General features: G+C 37.3%; 1 long non-coding RNA gene across 1 annotated transcript; it reads right to left on the reverse strand.

Annotated features, from left to right (window-relative positions):
* Window positions 1-848: 848 nt before the first annotated feature.
* LOC145548943 (uncharacterized) lies at window positions 849-2980 on the reverse strand. The gene is made up of 2 exons (XR_014084891.1): window positions 1932-2980; window positions 849-1815 (listed from the first exon to the last, which is right to left on the reverse strand). It is a non-coding gene; the product is annotated as an uncharacterized LOC145548943 (long non-coding RNA).
* Between the last annotated feature and the right edge of the window lie 2140 nt (window positions 2981-5120).

Here is a 5120-nt window from a genome sequence, read left to right on the forward strand (position 1 = left end):
ATATCACACCCATCCTCAAAGGCCTGCACTGGCTGCCTGTATCTTACAGGATGCACTATAAAATCCTGATACTGACTTTCAGAGCTCTTCATGGACAGACGCCAGACTACATTAAGAACCTCATACAGCCTTATGTTTCGACTAGGAGCCTCAGGTCGTCGAATCTGAACTTGTTGACGGTTCCTCGGACCTTTTTTAAGACTCGTGGAGACAGATCTTTTAAAGCTGTGGCGCCCCGCCTATGGAATGAGCTACCTTGCACCATTCGATCTCTACATTGTATAGACACTTTCAGGAAACAACTTAAGACCCACTTTTTTAAACTTGCTTTTTAGTGTACTACTGTGTTTTATTGTTTGTATGTTGTTTTAAATTGTTTTATTTTTTATACTTTGTGCAGCACTTTGGGATCCTGGTCTGTGAAAAGTGCTATAGAAATAAAGCTTACTTACAATAACCTGTGGAGAGGCAGAAGCATGTTGACTAAGCTGTACTTGTACCATTCATTATGTTAAAATTAATGCATATGCTAAAATTAAATGCTAATATTAGCCTGAAGACTATCAGTAGCATGTGGAGCATCACTCACATGTTGTCCATCATTGACTTACTCCATTCAGCAAGTAGTTCTAAATGCCAGCTCAGCCCTGCCTGTAATAATTAAACACTGCATCTGTCATTCAAGTTAGACACAGGTGGAGACAAAATTATCTCTTAATTCCTCTTTGAAATCAATAAAATATTTGTCAATGTATTTATCAGTGAATATGGTCACTTATAAGGGTATGTTAATAGACTTCATGACTGTGACAAATAAAAATTTTAATAAAAAAAAACACACAAACAGGTCACAGTTTAAATATATATATTGAGCTTTTGTTAAAGATTTCTACAAACTTTTTACAGGTGAAGATTACAGTGAACAAAAATTACAACATTTAAAGAATACAACAAATTTAATTGAAAATTTGATGCCTCTGCAATAAAAATATTTTGCTATCTTTTTTTATTTTACATGTGTCCTGTCCGGTCGTGTGGCACTCAGGGTTGTTTTCTGAGTGTCAAGATGAGACCCAACAGTTTTACTTTCACAAGCGAAACATTATGGCTTTTGCCATGATGATCCACTTGTTATAAATATGAAACTATTAAACATATATATATATATATATGAAAAAGTATTTGAAACAATAAAAAAAATGTTTTACGTCTCTTTTTAAGTTACTTGATTTGATTAATTTCTATTTTCAGACATCCAATCTAATTTTACATATTGCTGTTTCTCCAGTACAAATGAAACTAATTTAAATATATACATACATGAAAAACAATTTGAAACAATATAAAAAACTGCTATAGGTCTTCTCCAAAGCTCTTTTATTTGGCCAAGTAGTTCTTCGGCATCCAATCCGGAGTGACACATCACGGACTCTGTAGTAAAAAAAAACAAAACAAAAAAAGACAAAAAAACAAATTAATATGCATGACATTTTTAAACATCTATTTGATTTATGAATGAATAAAGTAAAAATGAAACTTTGTTTAAACAAAGGTTTCAGATGATTAACATAGATAACCAAGGTCACCCAAGAAAAAAAGAGCAGACACACTGGATTCCTCCTATCAAAACTACATATACAACATCATTAATCTCAAGTTAAAATAAACAAAATCAGCAAATATATTAGCCTTAATTAGTCATGTACTTATCTGGTCAGATTGCACCACCTGGGACATCTAAAGAAACAAGAGCTCCATCTTCTCCTCAGATTGGGTGAGGGTCCAAGCCCATGAGGTAGGCGAGAGTGTCTTGGACTAAAAATACACAGTCATTCCATCAATAGACAGCTATCATCAACAACAACGAAAAAAGTAACTACTTTTGAGGTTGCTACAATTTAGATACATTTGCTACATTTCATGGGCCTAACCTCCAGGTCTCGTTTCCTCTCTCTCTTCTTGGGCAGCCTCCAAAGGATCATTTTGCTTGAAACTACCTGCAAAACAACCTGCTAAAACAGACTAAAACTGGGAGAAAAAGGGTTAAATCCACCAAAACCAGACAAATTCTCACCATGTGGAGGGAGTCTAACAGGACAAATGTGAGTTTAACTTTTGTTCTGCTAGAGAAGTGAAGGTAACCACTAGGAGGCTGCAGCAGTAAAAATGCAGTGTGATTGGGGAGCGATGAAAAAAGGAGAGCTTTAATTAAATGACGCAAATGGTGACGAATAAAAAAGGAGTTTCGCAAAAAATTATGAAAGAAGGGCAACAGGTACTCTAACTGGATTAGAAAAATAAGAAAAAGTCTGGGCCACATTGAAGACCTATTTAAAACTATTTTTATTTCAAAACAGAACAGAATATACATGTAGTAGCTGATTGTTTTATCTACTTCTCCCTGGTGCAATATTTCCAGCAACTCCTCTGACAGAGAATCGATGAGTGTTTCAAGATCAGCCACTTTCGTATTCTCAAAGCTCAAACTTTCATGTGCACGTACAAAACCTATTTATGAAGCCTCCTTTCTATGAAACTAAATAAGTACTGAAAAGATTCACAAAGTGTACAAGAATATTTGTAAGCCTACAGCAAAATCCACAAGCATACACCATAATTCACAAATGTGCACAATGAATAAACATATATCAAACCCACTGCAACAATGATTTAAGAAAAACAATCCACAATGCCTTCTGATTGTCACATGTACGAAGGAAACAGTCAGATAAAGTGACATTAAAAATGAAGTGAGATCTTGACATTTTCTCCAAAAAGAATCCCATGTTATGAATTCAGGGTTAAGATGTACAGTGCTTACAAAGTAATTATACCCCTTGAATTGTTCCATACTGAGACATTACAACCACAAATGTATTTCATCAGAATGTAATATGAAAGACCAAACTGAATCCCCCTTATGATGAGTGAGACCGTTTGATTCAGTGCTCCCTCACTCAGACACAGGTCACCGGAGAACACCTTTATAACACCAATATAAAAGAATTAACTGTTGACAAAAAAGTTAGATTGTTGACTTTTTCACCTTTCAGTATAGTTAATTCAGAAGTAATTACTTCACATTTAAATAATTATAATAAATCTTTACTGTGTAAAAAAAACCTTATGGCAGCTGGTTGTTCGTAAAAAGAAACGTTTAATACTGTTGGTTGTCTTTTTATGTTGTGTAACAAGAAAACACACATAAAAATGAATTAAACTTAATTTAATTGATAAGATCGTTTCATCATGCAAAATAGATTTTGGATATCAAATTCAAGTTGCTTTATTTTGGGGCTTCTTTTGACCCGTTTTTTTAACCCGCTTTTTGACCCGTAGGACAAGGGGAGTAAACAGAATGTTACGATCGCACCAGGGTTAAATACTAGTTTCCCCCACTGTATTTTTACATTTGTGGTTGTAATGTGATAAAATATGAAAAACTTCAAGAGACATGACTCTTTTGCAAGCCACTGTAGAAGCAGCTTATACTAAAGTCAACACACAATATATAGGATTGTGGTAACTGTAGTAAGTCTGCAAGACACCCGACTGGATACAGTATTCTGGATGGGAGATGTAAATGTGATCAAGAAGAGTGCGTTTTTCTGTGGTTGGATCAGTAATAAGTTGAATGAAGCCTTTTGCTCTAAACAACTCATTGATTGCTTTTTTCCCAGGAGGAATAAGGTCCTCATTAAAGTCTCCTAATATAACAGTGGGCTTAATATTCATTGAATTCAGGCCATCCAAGAGGTTTTGAAGATTTCTTAAAAATGTTCCAAGATCATAACTTGGTGGCCTGTAAACGGTCGCGATAAGGGCTGTGATTGGGGAGTCCACTTTGACAACGTTGAACTCAAGATCTGTAACCTCGTTAAAGAATCTCCGTTCCTGCGGTTGGAGAAGACTCCGGCAGTAAGTCGCTACTCCCCCACCCTCTTTGGTAGCAATGTCGACTCTGTTTGAGTAGGAGACATGTCTGTTCCGTGAAAAGAACAATAGCCCTCCAGTTGGCAAGAAGCTGGAACAGAAGATCCAAATAAATGAGTCTCCGTTAGGCATAAGATATCTGCCAACATGAGTTCATGATGTTGTTTCATGTCCTCAGAGTGACAGACAAGACCTTCGACATTGTGGTGGACAATTGTTAAAGTTGGACCCTGATGACCCGACTGAAAATTCAAGAGTGGTCTGGTGTGCAAGAACGATGCTGATCTCATTGATTCCATAGCTGCTCTGATGTTTTCATCAGCGTAGATCTTACCTTCATCGAAATCAATGATTTTAAGTCCTTCAAGAGAAGTTGTGCGACTGAGGGCCACATATGCCATTCCGGGTTCAAAAATCCGCTTCAAGGAAATTACTGCAGACTTCATGGTCATCCCTTGCACTTTGTGTGCTGTACATCCAAAGGCCAACTTCATTGGAAATTGCCGTCGTACCACTCCCCTTACGCTAGTCTGTTCCTCAAATCTTTCAATGTAAACAATGCCGTCTGGTTTACCTCGAATCTTTTTGTGTGTCCAGCTGTGGGATTATCCAGTTGAGTCCAATTAACTTTACACTAGTCGCTCCATCTTTGGTACTGGTAACAATATCAGCAATGGTGCCGAATGTTCCATTTACAAGACCATCCTCTACATCCAAATTTCTTATAATCATTACCCTAAAACCCAAACCAGCCTGTATGCTGTTAGACAAGTCTCGTTTGTTACCCGCTATGCAACAGCCCAAGTTAATCATGTTTCCCGTCTTTGTAACCCTTTTGTAGTCCTCTGCCGGAATGTCAACTGTTACTGCACCTAAAGAGGCCACAACTGCTGCGTTATGGGTGTCCACCTGTTTGTTTGTAGCAAAATGTGTAGGACATCCATTGGACACTCTTTGGGGTCAGTAACAGCTTGGATCAAAAGAGCCCTGTCATCCTCACTGAGCAAATCCTTTTTACATTTAACTCTAATCCGGTTCAGGAGCTCTGCAAATGCCCTGTCGTCTTTCTGCCGCATGATTTCCGTTAGGCTGACCATCTGGAAATTCTCATTCCAGATATCAAGCATGCCATCCTCGGTGACACAAAGAGGTTTTGCTGGTCCAAGGGGTGGCAACTGGAAGAAGTC

Source organism: Poecilia reticulata, chromosome 18 (genome assembly GCF_904066995.2).
Source record: "Poecilia reticulata chromosome 18, P_reticulata-male-v2, whole genome shotgun sequence".
In the NCBI taxonomy this organism is placed as follows: Eukaryota; Metazoa; Chordata; class Actinopteri; order Cyprinodontiformes; family Poeciliidae; genus Poecilia; species Poecilia reticulata.